The 16120-nt window shown below is 39.0% G+C and overlaps 1 protein-coding gene across 4 annotated transcripts in view; it reads right to left on the bottom strand.

Annotated features, from left to right (window-relative positions):
* Nucleotides 1-16120, bottom strand: part of LOC307021948 (zinc fingers and homeoboxes protein 2-like) — a 207550-nt gene that overhangs the window by 71855 nt on the left and 119575 nt on the right. For 3 of the 4 annotated variants that reach the window (XM_079654492.1, XM_079654491.1, XM_079654494.1), the window contains one exon: nt 5493-5584. The exons of the other annotated variant lie outside the window; for it this stretch is intronic. The gene's annotated coding sequence lies outside the window, so the exon portion shown is untranslated. The remainder of the gene's footprint in view (nt 1-5492; nt 5585-16120) is intronic. 4 annotated transcript variants of the gene reach the window in all.

Here is a 16120-nt window from a genome sequence, read left to right as displayed (position 1 = left end):
TATTGTTGTGGTGTTTTTACACAGTACAGTAGATCGAAGTAAACTTATACATTATCATGTATTATATTGTGTTTTATTATTAAGTAATATCATACATTAACCCCATTATAGCAGATGCCACATTGAATGGATGAACACATTTATGCATCAATAATTAGCAGAGTATTTCTAAATATAAATTGTACAAATAATTATATGTATTTAATACTAATAACATAATGATTCATTTTACTTTCAGATGATAATACTTTTCACTTGGGCAATTGACAATTTTGAAAACAGCGCAGGTTCTGGTCCAGGCTCTCGTCATCTCACGCCTAGACTACTGCAACTCCCTCCTTGCTGGTCTACCTGCATGTGCCATCCGACCTCTGCAGCTCATCCAGAATGCAGCTGCTCGTTTGGTCTTCAACCTTCCAAAATGTTCTAATACCACGCCGCTCCTCCGCTCCCTTCACTGGCTTCCGGTAACTGCTAGAATCCACTTCAAGACACTGGTACTTGCGTACCATGCTGCGAATGGATCTGGCCCTTCCTACATCCAGGACATGGTTAAACCGTACACCCCAGAACGTGCACTCCGCTCTGCATCGGCCAAACAGCTCGCTGCACCCGCACTGCGAGGGGGACCCAAGTTCCCATCAGCAAAAACACGTGGGTTTGCTATCCTGGCTCCAAAATGGTGGAGTGAGCTCCCCATTGAAATCAGGACAGCAGAAAGCTTACACATCTTCCGGCGCAGACTGAAAACTCATCTCTTTCGACTCCACTTCTGTAAGTCGCTTTGGATAAAAGTATCAGCTAAATGCAATGTAATGTAATGTAATGAATGCAGGACATTTACTTCTAACACGTATTTTTACCTAGGTAAATAATCGGAATACTTCTTCCACCTCTGATTTTGGACCCCGTCACTGTTTTTTTTTTTTTTTACAAGTCTTTTTATTTCATTATAGTGTACAATAATTGATGCCATTTCATATATTGTAATATTACAGTACACTTACTACACTCCCCCCTCCCTCCCTCCACCCGCACATGCCCACACTGACGAAACCAAAAACATTTATATATAAATAAATAAATAAATAAATAAAAAATGCTTATCAATATAACTTAAACAACAGAGCCATGAAAATAAACATAAAACGGAAAACGGAAAAAAATTAAAATTAATAAACCCACATCAAAGTAAAACAAACGAATAATGATACAATTAATTATACAATACAGCGACAATATAGACAATGACAACACAAATAGTATTTCCGACGGAAGGAAAAATAGCCACAGAATGCACCATTCGATCACTGGTCATATCTCAGATATATTTTCCAAATATGAAAACAATGGCAACCACAGAGCTTGAAAGATATGTCCATGATTATATTTTTCCAATGTCATTTTTTCCAGAGGTAAAAAATGTGTTATCTGATCAATGAAAAGTTTAAATGTTGGAGGACATGTTGGAGTAAAAGTATACATTTCTTGGCAAAATATGTTATTGTGATTAGTATTCTATAATGTTTGGGGTTCAGTTTAAAGTTTGGCATATCATTTAACAGGAAAAAACCTGAATCTTGGCTCATTTCGATGCCTAAAACGGCTTTTGTGAGCGCCTGAATCGAATCCCAGAAATGTTTCAAGAGATCACAGTCCCAAAACGGATGCATAAATGTTCCTCCTTTTACTTTACATCTCGGACATTTTGGAGAGTTTTCTTTGGAAATGTTATACATCTTTATGGGTGTGAGGTAAAATGTATTGAGAAATTTAAAGTTTGCTTCTTTGATTTTATTGCTTGTGAATGGAAAATGTGTTCTTTCACAGATATTCAGCCATGTAGTTTCATCTATCTGTATCCCTAAGTCCTTTTCCCAGATCTTTTTTAAAGTTGGAAAGGATGACTGAGCTCTTTTAGAAAAAACTGCATTAAATTCTCTAATTTTACCTTTGATTGTGCTCGATGACATCAATATCTCCTCCTCTTCCAACAATCCCGATCTCAATTTATTGCTTTTAATAATTGATTGCATCACGTTCCTAATTTGCAGGTATCTGAAAAAATCCTTATTTGAAATGTCATATTCTGCTCTTAAATCATTAAATGATTTCAATGTTATATCTTTGTGAAACAAATGTTTCAATTGCTTTATACCTGACTTCGTCCATTTGTTTATATTGATTGACAACAAATATTTGCTAAGATCAGGATTGTTCAAAATAGGAGAAAAGATCGAAATACCTGAGTTAACATGAACTTTTTTTTTTACAGTCCCTCCAGGCTAAAAGTGTATTGACCACTGTAAAACATTTGGCCATATTTTTCACCTTATTGAAGTCTTTAACAAATATAAGAGTTTCCACTGGCAACGGGTCAAATACATTGGCTTCTATCTGAACCCATAGTGAATCCTTTCTTCCCAGAAACCAAGATAGTACATTTCTTAATTGAACTGACCAGAAGTAGTGTTGAAAGTTGGGAAGACCAAGACCCCCCATGGTTTCTGGTTTCATAAGAGTAATTAACTTGATTCTTGGTTTTTTATTACACCAGATACATTTTGAGATGTGTCTATTGAGAGATTTAAAATAATCAGCGGATAAATAGCATGGTAACGTTTGAAAAAGAAAAATACATCTCGGTAGAATATTCATTTTTATGACATTGATTCTTCCTAGCAGTGATATTGGTCCATTTGGATAAATCCTGTTTGATTTTGTCAATGAGTTAGTGGTTTCATGTCAATTCGGCGAACATATGATACATTAAATGATTAAAATTGATTGTTTGAGCCGGGCTGGATTTCCTGATGAAAAAACAAACCAATTGTTTTTGTAATACGCCAACGTGGATTAAACAACATTATTTTGTTAAATAAAAACACGGTGATGTTTTGTAAATGATTACATATCTCTTATTTAGCACAGAATATGATCCTATCCGTGACATATGGATCTTAACAAAGATCTGCTATAGAGAGGTGAAGTCCCTCCCCTTCCGGGGACCTCCATGGGACCTTATTTCGGAAAAAGTATGTATTGGAGAGTCAATGGAGAGAGAAAACGTATCTTTCGATCCCGTTGAATTGTGCCACAAATTACACATATGATGTTTGTCAATCTTAACAAATAATTTGTATGTCAACTAGAAAGACTACAAATCCCAGAATCCCGGTCCCGCATGCTGGCTCTTATGGAACCGACTAACTCCCCTTTTGTGTATGTACAGCTCTCAACATGCCCAGACGTGTAGTGATTTTAACCTTGTTTAATACTTTTTGCCTCATTCTGAAAGAAAGAAGTGAAGAAGTTCTTTTTTTAGTGCTGGATTAAATCACAAAGTTATATTTTGAACAAATATTCTAAGTTTCCAGACATTTTCCAAAAACCTTTCATTACAGTTTTCTCAACAGGTTGCAGACCGTGACCTGTCTGTGCCCATATTAACTTAGATCAACATCAAATTATTACCCAAGATATTCAGGTTTTCTTTTTATTTGACTGGCTGCGTGCAAACATATTTTCACATTGGCAATAACTTGGACAAGCTCTTATCTCACTTATGAGAAACCTGAGCGAGATGCGTGCCTGAGATTAGCTGGGATGCTGATGCACGCACACCTTATCTTGTTTACTGTCGGGGTTCTGCTGTTTGCCTAAACTCTGTTTCCATGGAAATATTAGGATTACTGAATGCCGAAATACTCTGAATATTTTCTGTATGAATCAATCGAATATCGCCAATGATTTGATTGCAGTGATTTCTGAAAATGCTTCTCTTGTTTTACTGTCGCTCTGCCTTGTTTTCTTCATTCATACTTGTATTTTTTGAAAAGTCTGTCCCTTATTATAACATTTTGGTCATTATTGTCCTTGTAGCTAAAAAAGCCTTCTCTCAGAAACATGTACACACAAGAGTAAACTCCCTAATTTTGCACAATGAGGTCAAAGGTCAAAGTTGGTCTTCACTGCCCCGCTAAAGGGCCCTTGAGCCAGGACCATGCCTATATAGGGGGCTAGAAACTCAGTGCTCCGGTGTGGAAGACCCTCTTCATGCTCCCCACTCAATCTCAAATAACTAACCAGGGGAAATCAAAGTTAAATAAAGAAAATGAAAAGGAGAATGAATAATCACCGGTGAGCGAGGCATGGAGCTGCATCTCAACAAATGTTATTTGGATTTTTGGGAGTTGGGAGCGCACGAAAAAGAGAGAAGAGAGCAATTAGGAAACATAGAGAGAGGGAGAGTAGGGGGAGAATGGGGGCGGGGGGATACAGGAGACAGGAGGGAGCAGTGAAAAGTAGAAGACAAATTGAAAAACTTGAGGTCAGTGACAAAACAAACACACATCATTATCAACATCTGCGCTCCGGGTGTATCTTTGTGTTTTCTTCTTGTATGTTCCTGCCTGTTTACATGACATAAGCTGCTGCTCATAACCAATTGCCCCTTGCGGGATTAATAAAGTTGTTGATTTATTGATTGATTGATTGACATCAAAAATTTGCTCACAAAACGGGTTGTTACTCAAAACTTGGTCCTCACAAGTGCAGCAAAACAAACGCACACACACACAACTAATGTTAATTGTTCACATAACGCGCTGCTCATACCAAACACCTGCATCACCTTCTGATGACAGGTTGAAACACTGCAGATATATTCAGCAACTGTGAAACTCCAAATGAAATATTTGACTAATGTTGTCTTTTTTTTCAGTGTCATGACGTTATTCAGCACTTACAAAACCGTCTGAGAGGCTGAGTAAGATTATCCTTCATCCCCAATTACCCAAAGTTCCTGCTTTAATGCTTGTTATTTTCTGAATTAATTTAAACTCAGCCACTCTAGTTTTTACCAAATCCCATTGTTGTTATTTATATTTAAGGTGTCACTTCTTATTATCCCTGTGTGAATTATTATTATGCCTGTCGATCCTGTTTCATCACACCTGAATTTCCCTACAGCGATTATTTGAATTGATCTCATCTTACATGAACATAGATACATAATATAACATTATAATTAAAATAGGGTATGGTTGAAATGTTTAGTGCCAAAAGGATTTCCAGGATTCCGTTCTGATTGCCTTAAGGAATATTCAAAATTTTATACAAAACTGTTCAACTAAACAAGTAAAAGTTTAGAAATTATGTCTGAATACAAGCAGCCGTTGGAGTACTTCTCTTATCAAATCAACTAATAATCTGATCAAAAACAAGCCAACTAAATAAGGAAAACACACTTGATGTCATTTCAAAATGTGTTTTTTTGTTTTTGATACTTTGTGCTCAGTCACGTGTTGGTAAAACATTAACATTGAAAGTACAGAGACTAAACTCAGACCTGTGTACGTTTAAAAAATCTGAATACAAATCATACGTTTTAAGTGTCAGCAGCACCCTCACCCTAACCCTTTTCATGTAGTTATTTCTTCTACAGTAAAAAACATTTCAGATGCCACAGTTAGTGTTAACACAACACTTACTTGTTTCTTCTGGAGCTTTCAACCACATCTCAGGCCTGGCGTCAGAATGGAATATGGCTTCCTTGACCTTTATCCACGATGTCCACCGAATCCTGGGGAATGCCAAGAGATTTGGTTAAAAAAAAATTCTACTTGAATAAATGTATTTCCTTTTAAACGCCAATTAGAGCAAACTAAATATTCCACAACTTTGTTACCGACTGATTAATCACTGAAGCCAATCTTCAAGTGAAATGCCCAAAATGTAATTTTCTAGCTGATGTGAGCATTACATTATTTTACTACATATAATTGTTAATTTAAGATTTAGGGGGTTTGGACTGTTAGAAAAAAATTAAATAAATGTCAACTGCAGCTTCAATTATTGTGTTTATCAACATAATAATTTGCTCTCTAAAATGGCAGAAAATAGTGAAAAATAAAATGTCCTAAAGCTCAAGGTGATGTGTTAAAATGTTTTGTCAAACTAAAACAATAAAAATAAGTTAACTTTCACAATAAAAATAAGTTGATAGGTGTGTCACATATAAAAATAACCACAGGTGCATTTGGGATTTTAAGGCAGCAGGATCACATTCTGCCCTGCAATCATTGACTTTTACTGTCCCGTAACAAAACATGAGTTATACTTATGACTAATACCAATTCATCCGCAGGTCTCAAGTAAAATACTCCATTTAAATTTGTAATACAGTAATTCATCGGATTGAATCAGTTTTTTTTTTCTGGTTGACCCACGCATCATAAAAATGCAGCCACAAAGCAAATCTAATTCTACAAATAGTACATTATAATAATAATAACATGATAATCCTTATCAGTAACCAGAGGTGGGACCAAGTCATTGTTTTGCAAGTCCGAGTCAAGTCTCAAGTCTTCCCGCTCAAGTCCAAGTCAAGTCTCAAGTCAGGATGGGCAAGTTCAAGTCAAGTCCAAGTCCTAAACTTTGACAAAACGAGTCTTAAACAAGTCCTTACGTGCTTTTCACCAAATGTAATGACATCGATCAACAGAATAATACTTAATAATCAAACTGTTCTTTATTAGTCACATTAATCATTTAATAATCAATTTTCTCTCTGCTGGTAAAGTAACATGTTTTTTTCTAATTTAAGAAGGATGTAAGGTTAGGCTACCGTGACGGTTTGATTCAGAAGGAGTTTAATGTATAAGTTCCCTGATGTTGAGGTGACCAGAATGTTTATTTCCACTGTGTACAACATGTTAAGGGACCCACAATCTATCTTTATGCAAGGGATAATGTGCAGTGAGGCGGTCTGTATGGGGAAAAGAACACCTGAATCTAGATCACTCTGCAGGTGGTACTTTGAGTATATTTTGATGCTAATACTTTTGTACTTTTACTTGTAACATTTTGAATGCAGGACTTTTTATTGTAACCGAGTATTCCTACACTCTGGTACTTTTACTTAAGTACAAGATCTGAACTTCTCCCACCTCTGACAATAAATCCTGAGTGGTTACCAAAACAAACCCTGCTCTGAAGGCTATTTTCATTTTACAAATCCTGCACTCAGCTCTGCTTTCTCCAATATCATTGAAATGCAGCCAGATGCTGCTTCTTTTTTCGGTTTTTGCTCATTTCTTGACTTTTTCCGACGCGCTTGCATTTAAATCCGTCTCCCCGTCGTTCTGTGCAGCTGGCCTGTACCACTACACCTGCTGTGCCCCCCACCCTTCTTTCAAATAATGGTATGATCCTAGTGTGTCCTCGCATATGATTGGCCGCATGGTGAGCCAGCTAAATAAAGACCGGCCCCTGTCTGCAAGAATTCTCAGAAAGAGTAGAAGCGGCTGAAGATTCTGTTCTCCCCGACGGGAGTCTGCTCTTCTAGCGGCATCTCGCGATCGGCGTGTTGGAGACCTCTGAATTAAATGATCAAGTCACCTCAAGTCAGAAGGCTCAAGTCCAAGTCAAGTCCCGAGTTATTGGTTTTCAAGTCCAAGTCGAGTCGCAAGTGTTTTGTGATTTTCTCAAGTCGAGTCTCAAGTCATCAAATTGGTGACTCGAGTCTGACTCGAGTCCAAGTAATGTGACTCGAGTCCACACCTCTGTCAGTAACTGTGCAGAAATACCTGATTCGAACAGATTTGAATGTCTATTTTATCAATGAATTATGAATCTTTATAATACTCAGATGTAAAACTGATTTTAAAATAGTACATAAAGATTGGACGATGTAGGATTTGTTGACATAGCAAACTCTTACAAAGAGTTGCTAATTGCTCATCGTGAATAGCCTCAGACGAGTGACATGAAAAAGTTGTATAACTCGCTATCATGATTTAAAAATCAAGGCTAAAAAAAGAGTTAGTATTCTATTATGACATTACATTACATTTAGCTGACGCTTTTATACTAGTATTCCAGGGGGGGTGGCACTCCACGTGGGGGGTACATTATTATTTGCACCAGCAACATGGCTGAATATCAAGCACTTCGGCTATGGTCGGCATGTCATCTACAGTACATTCATCTGGCACTCCTGGCAGACTCTCTCCAACACAAAAAAGGGACACAAACGAAAAAAAGGAGAATATTGGGCTATTGGCTCTGCTGTGTCTCTTGCTTTCGGAAGATATCCACCTGTGTCCGGTTTCCGGCAGAGCTAGCTGAACAGTTAGCTCTGCCGGAGTACCGTGGGTCCGCGCCTATGGCTAGCAGCCTAGCAACAGATAACCACAAACCAACAGCTAGCTCTGTCTGCTCCACTTTCAACAACTGCACCGAGGTTAAGCCTAGAAATCCGGTATTTAAAAAACACCGTTACACAGAAATGTTTCAAACAGTGAATAAAGCAAAAATAGTGTTTGACTATCTATATAATATGGACATTTACATTTCCGCAGCATTTGTAATAAACATGAATCGCTAGAACATCTCCTCCTAAAGTCCAATATTGACAGTTTGGTAATATCTGAATCTTGGCTAAAACAGTCGTCACCATCCACTCTTGTATCTATGTCAGGATATAATGTGTTTAGGAAGGACAGACTGAAGAGAAAAGGAGGGAGTGTGTTGCTTTATGTGAGGAATACCTTTACTTGTAGGGAGATTGCTCTTCCAGCTAATATTGAGTTTGATTGTGTTGGTGTGGAAATCACACTATCTGAGGAAATGTCCCTCACCATGATTTGCCTGTATCGACAACCCACCGCTAAGGTGGATTTCTATGACCAGGTAAAACTCCTGCTGAATTCCTGTGACTCCAACAAAGAGCTAATCATTTTAGGAAACTTTAACATAAACTGGTTTGACAAACAAAATAGAAAGAACTTAAAATGGATCACGGATAAACACAACTTAATACAACTAATGGATCAACTGACTAGAATGACCAAAACCTCGTAAGACAGGTTTAGTATTTAATAACAAAGCTGACAGAATAGTTCAAACCTACAACTTCCTGACTGGTCTTTCTGACCATAATCTTATTATTTTTACCAGGAAACTCACAAAAAAAAGGTTCATGGCCACACCTAAAACCCCTGCCTTGGATCTCGCTTCATCCCCAAAAATCTACAACAACGTTTTATGGATACAGAGAAAATGATTGATGAGGGGGAAACTCTGTTCTCTGAAGATATTGGTGAAAACAGTGATCTGTTTATATCTCAAATTAATGATACAATGTATTCCTTCTCAATGAGAGGGTGCCTTAGGGACAGGAATGAACATCATCTTCCCTGGCTGAATCTACAATGCAGGAATTTAATGAGATCTAGAGACCAACTATTAAAGCAGAGCTTGAAATCAGGACTATCCACTGACAGACAGCAATTCACTCATGCTCGTAACAAGTTAACACAAACAATAAGACAGGCCAAAGCTAACTTCTTCATCAATATAATCGAAGGTGCGAAAGGTAACGGCAATAAAGTTTGGCAAATCTTAAATAAACTATTAGATAAAAATACCAAACAGGAAAATAATGTTTTAGAATAAAAAATCAATGATGCCCTGATAAAAAACTTGGCTGTATTGGCCAACTCTCTCAAAAAGTATTTCATAAATAATGCTCTGGACATTACAAAGCTCTTCCCGCCATCTGAGGTCTCACCTAGCCCGACTGTGGATACACACCCCGTTTTTGACCTGGAGGAAATCACAGAGGTTGAGGTAAAAAATATAATCTTAGGGTTAAGAGGTTCTAAGGCTATGGATGCAGATGATTTAGACACCAACTTTATAAAAACACATATCAACGGTCTAATAAAACCAATTAGTATGCTAGTGAATCAATCTATCAGCACGAGGGAAGTTCCATCATCCTGGAAGGTGGCCACGGTGACACCGATCTTTAAATCTGGGAATAAGGCAATAATGTCCAATTGCAGACCAATCAGCATCCTCCCGTGTCCCTAAAATAGCTGAGAAATAGGTGTCAAAACTAATCACCAAACATTTAGACAAAGGTTTCGCTCCGATTCACCCAATGCAGTTTGGTTTTCGTGCTCACCACTCCACTGAGACAGCTAACTGTGTCTATGTGGAAAAGGTTAAATGTATGTGGGACACGAGCCCATATGTAGGTGCTGTCTTCCTTGATCTCAGGAAGGCTTTTGACACTGTTGACCACCAAGTGCTCCTTACAAAGCTGACTCATTTCAATTTTTCGGCAGATTCTATACAGTGGGTTGAGTCTTACTTATCGAAAAGAAAACAGTGTGTTTTGGTCAACGGTGCCAAATCGCCCTACCTTGGAAACCCTGTTGGGTTTCCACAAGGTTCAATTCTTGGACCATTACTGTTTTCACTGTACATAAATGACTTGCCTAACGTATGTCCTGAGTTGAATGTGCAAATGTATGCCGATGATGCGGTCATCTTTGTACATGGGAAGAACACTGAAATAATCACATCCTGTCTCTCATGCTTTGGACAAAGTTCAACACTGGCTGAACAACATTAGCTTACAGTTAAACGTAAAAAAAAACAGTATGCATAATGTTCAGTAAACGACCAGTCAAAATAGAAGGATCCAATGTATTTCTAAATGGAGCAGGAAAAGAACTAGTCCCCCCACTTCAAGTATCTTTGAGTCATACTGGACTCGAACTTGACTTTTAAGAAACATATTAAGAAAGTATCAAATACCATTAAATTAAACTTGCAACATGTTAAACAAATTAGACCTTTCTTAACTGTCAGTGCTGCAAATTCATACCTCCACTGTGATTCTATCCCGCATTGAATAATGTTTGACAAACTGGTCGTTTTTCTTGTGCCACAAACCTGAAACCAATAGAACAGCTGTAAAGGGGAGCTATCAAGGTGTTTGACAGAAAGCCTTATTCATACCTCCACTGTACCATCCTTGAGAAACACCACTTCTTAAGTTTTGACCATTTTAAGTCTTTTAAAAGTATGTGTTTTATTTATAAATGTTTACATGGACTGCCCCCCCCTCCCCCACCCCCCCCCCTAAGGGAATTCATCCACGAAACACACACTGGACGCTGCACTAGGTCAGAAACCAGAGGAGACTGTGAGGTCCACCGTAGACGGACCACTTTTGGACAAAATGTCCTCTCCATTAAAGGCAGCTCTTTCTGGAATAGCCACCCAACTGAGATACGGGATTGTCCCACTCTCAATAGTTTTAAAGGTCAACTCAAAGAATGGGGTTGAGAAACAAACAGACATGCAATCACCGCTAAGTGCACAGGGGTGCACAGGGGTATACAGGGGTACACAGGGGTGTCTCCTCTTGCACTTTATGTAGCTCTTGTATCTTCTCTTGCACTTTATATGTCGCTGCTGCTATATTGTACCTCCATGTGGTGAATACTTGTGTATGCTGCTCTTGCTCTTTTGCACTTTTTGCATATAATCTATTTTATTTTGCTATGTTTGTAAAATGTAATTTTCTTAAATGTTTCAAAAGAGCAAATAGAGCGAAACGAGGCATGGCTAAAATGCATGATCTGTTTGGTATTTTGAAAAAAAAACTTCACAGACATGTTTTTTTATAGGTACAGTATGGCCCTACACTATATTATTCAAATATAGAATGATAGGTCCACTTTAAATGAAATGAAATGAATTATTCATAGTGTATTTACAGTATAGCCCAAATGTAGGATTTAAGCTTAATAAAAATACATTTCCTATCTGTAATGCAAAACATTCTTTATTTCTAACCGTATGCAAGATAGTGCTTCTAGCATATTACAGCGCAATAACAACAATAATATACAATATACTGTGTTGCAGTACCTCTTTTCACCCTCTGTCTGAAACCAGAGCCCAGTCTGACTGATTGGTTATCCGCTCTAATTGCTTAGAGATGTCCCGCCCTTATCCTATCACGTACAATGTGTTGGAGCGCTAGCCAATAGAAATGTGTTAAGGCCGGACACACCGGGCCGATTTCGGCCATCGATAGATGTCAAGCCGTCGCTGAGTGTCCTGTTGCCCTACTCAGATTGGTGTGTCCACCACCGTTGTGTCTTTTCGGCCGTGCCGACAGCTTCCGCTCCTGATTCAACTAGGGATGGGAATGATTAATCGAATATTCGAAATTATTCAGGTATTAAAATACGAGTTATTAATATATATATATTTAAAAAAAATAACAACAGTGCCATAGCTAAATGTGTTAGGTGACGTCTAAAGGTGTGTTTTGCTCCGCTCACACCGGGCAGAGCTGCAGGTGCTGATCTCTCTCGCGTCCGGTTATACTTCACTCGCGTTTATGTCCAAATCCATCAGATCTAACTAGTTCTAGCTAATGATATGGCTGCTGCCCCTCCCTACACGCAGATCACGCAGACTCAAACCTCATCTTATGCCCAAATGCGGTGCAAATGCGCTCCGCAGCCGTTGCGAGGTTCCGGCGCAAACAGTTCATGAGCCGGTATTCAACATATTTTACCATTCATAGTCAGGTAATTATTTACACTCTAAGAAGAGTCCTACACAACAGACATGGCGTCAAAAAGGAGTAATGTGTGGAAATATTTCGACCAGGTTAGTGAGTGCGGTGTAGAGTGCAAACTATGCCAAATTAAACTTATATACATAGCCTACTATACCTTGCTATACCCGCAACCTCCATTCCAGCTGAGAGGGTCTTCTCTACAGCTGGCCTGATTGTGAATCGTCTCCGCACATGAAAGCTATAGGCCTATAGCTGTTAAACTGTGATCACCAGTTCAATACATTTGAGAAATTCAACTTGGTTTCTATACTTATTTGAACATGTATTTTTGAAATGTTTTATTCATCTTTTTTACCCAATTTTGTTTTTATAAGATATGTACATTTCGGTTAACCGGTTAACCGTTTTTTGGGGGTCGAATATTTGAATACACATTTTCTTTCAAATTCCCATCCCTAGATTCAACATGTTGAATCGGGAGGCTGTCGGCAAAATAAATCACTCTGATTGGCTGTTCAGCTTAGCGAATCAGTGCATGAGAAGCGAAACGGAAGTGAAGAAGGCACACACAGACGGCTATTATTTTTCATTTTCCAGTACGGCACTAAACATGTTTGTGATTATCGTTACGTGAAATAGTCTGTGAAACAGTCTGTGATGGACGAGAGCGAAAATGGAACGCAGTGTGTCTTCCGGTTGCCTCTTTTGATTTTATAATACACACTACCGCCGCCTGCTGGTAAGGAGAGTTATTGCCACTCACGCATGCGCAGTACGTGCTACTTTGCCGTCGGCTGAAGTCTTTGCGGTGTGTTCCAGTGCGACCTTTACATAGTGATGTCATTGCCATTAATATGCACAATAACCTATATAAAAGGAAAACCCCCAAAAGCATAATCCCGCCTCTTTAAACTTCCCCTTTCGTAGCACCAGAGTGAAATATTGAAAACAACAACACCATGTTTCTCATGACATCCTCCTTTCCAAATCCAATGCATTATGTATACACATGTATACGCATTGGCTGACTAAAGTTAGATTTTGTTTGTACTGACTCGTGGCGATGGGTTGGAGGGCTTCAGGTGAACGAGGTCAGTGTACTCTGAAGGAACACTTTGTTGTCTTGTTTCCGGAGCGCAGCAGTACCTGGAGTTTTCTGCAGCGTGGCTGTGAACCTGCTCTGGAAATGTTTTATTTTCCAGGTGTCTGTGCTGATGCTGAAGGTGTATGAGCGTTTCTGACGCAGTTTTTGGCTCGCTGCAGCTATTTTAATCAAAATAAAGTGATTGTGAATATGCAAATTGGGTCATTTACTAATTGTCGCAGCCAATCCAAGATAAATAGAGCTTACATTTTTGGAGGGAAAACTCATTTTGAGCCAACAATAAATGCTGCATGCAAGGTCAAAGGTTTAATGGCTGCTATAAAGTGTGTCCCTGCCGAGTGTCCTCCAGTTAGACACTGAGCCCCCCCTGCAGGCCAGGCGACCTTTGACCCCTCAGCTGATATAGACAAAAGCAAAGGTGGAACAGTATGAGACACATCCCCTATGAAATCATTTAGAATATTTTCACTGAAGCTGTAAATAAATACAAAAATCTAAAATAACCCACAGAGTTTATCCTGCTCTGAGACTAAGTGATGGACTTTATTCACACACACACACACACTCACACTCACTCACACACACACACACACACACACACACACACACACACACACACACACACACACACACACACACACACACACACACACACACACACACACACACACACACACACACACACACACACACACACACACACACACACACACACACACACACACACACACACACACACACACACACACCAGTGTTGGGCAAGTTACTTTTAAAAAGTACTAACTAGTAATAGTTACTGCTCTCAAAAAGTAACTAGTTACTTTATTAGTTACACAATTATAAAAGTAACTAGTAATACGTTACTTTACTTTAAAAATAATAACAATACAAATACAAGCTTTTGTGTTGTTTTTTGCTGACTAGTTCTCTGAAGGCAACAGACTCGACCGTTGCGATGGGCAGCATGTCCTCAACAACTTAACACATAATGTAACGCAGTAACGCACCCATCTACATCAAAGTAACTATAACGGCGTTACTTAATGAGAATGGGTAACTAATAACGCTATTAGTTACCGCAAAAAGTAGTTGTGTTACAGTAACGCGTTACAGTAACGCGTTACTTTGTAACTCGTTAGTCCCGGTACACGCACACACGCACACACACACACACACACACACACACACACACACACACACACACACACACACACACACACACACACACACACACACACACACACACACACACACACACACACACACACACACAATCTTCGTATTTAGTCTCCTGATTTTAAATGGGAATTAAATCATTTGAGTCTTCCCAAAGCACCAGTGTTCTGCAGTTTGTGTGGGCCTACTGGACTGTTGCACAGGAAGATTCATAGCTAACCACACTGAAGATTATGGATTATCTCATATTTGTATGCCTCAATTCGTCCCCCCCCCCTCCCCTCTAACATCACCAGAAGTCATAATTTAAGGGGTCATTTCTCAAAAGATTATTCCGGGGGACGATCCCCCGGACCGCCCTAGTATGATTTTGTCACCATTTCCATAGCCCCACCAAAGATATTTTCCACCAGCCGCCACTGTATACAGCTGGATAGCGTGTCAATGTCCCATGTTATTCAATAATTTGTAATAATATATAAAACATAGGGTACTTGTTGATATAAATGAAGACTAATAATCTGAATCTGTAAAGTAACAAACAAACAAATGTAGAAAAGAACAAGTCTTGCCTCTAATGTCCTCTCTGTAGCCGAGTAAAGTAGAAGATGGAAATAATTGAAGGCTCATTTCCAAACCGCCCCCTACACACTCCCCTTCCGTTCACGCGGAGGGTCCGCCACATTAAGTGCTGTTCCAAACCAACGAGTGTGGAGGGGTTATCAAGTCCTCAAACAGCGAGTCTGCGGGTCCTTCTCAAGTCGATTAAATTGAATACTTGCGTCCCTCACTTGTATCGTTTCCCTGAGTTTAGTCCCTCCCACCAGGGAAGCATGGAGGGACGCAAGGAAACCACGAGAAGCAGGGAAATGAGTTTTAAGAGCAATGGGACGTCCTTTCTTCCGGAGCGTCAACATGCTTGAATGTTAAGAAAAAGACGAGCTAAACGAGTAGAAGGAGGTATGGAAAGAAGGAAAAGATGGTTTAGGAAGGATAGAAAGAACCGAATTAAAAGACGAATTAAAAGAAGAATTAAAAGACGAAGGAAAAGGATGCAAATGATACACCAATGAAGGAAGGAAGAAGGTGATTAACATAAGAGAAGAAGCAAGGTTAGTAGTAATAAGAGAGGACTAAAGGATGAATGGAGGAAAGAGACTAAAGGAAGGAAAAAGGGGGGAGAACAATCAGATGGAGGAGAGAAAGGGAAAAGTTGTCGGAGGTAAGACAGATATAAGTAAATAAGTAAAGAGGGGATGAAAGGAGGAAGTGAAAAGGAGGGAATCAAGGAAGGAAAATAAAAACAGGACGAATGGAGGGAAAGAAGGAGACTAGACTGAAACAGACTTTAAGGGAGAAATTAAGGAGGGAGGGACCACTAGTGACAGAAAGCAGGAGGTAATGAAGGACATAGGAAAGCAAGAGAGGAGCGAATTAAGAGG

The sequence above is a fragment of the Notothenia rossii genome, assembly GCF_949606895.1.
Source record: "Notothenia rossii genome assembly, chromosome: 10".
Lineage (NCBI taxonomy): Eukaryota > Metazoa > Chordata > Actinopteri > Perciformes > Nototheniidae > Notothenia > Notothenia rossii.
Note: the sequence above shows the minus strand (reverse complement) of the source record. Positions and strands in the feature narration are given on the sequence as shown.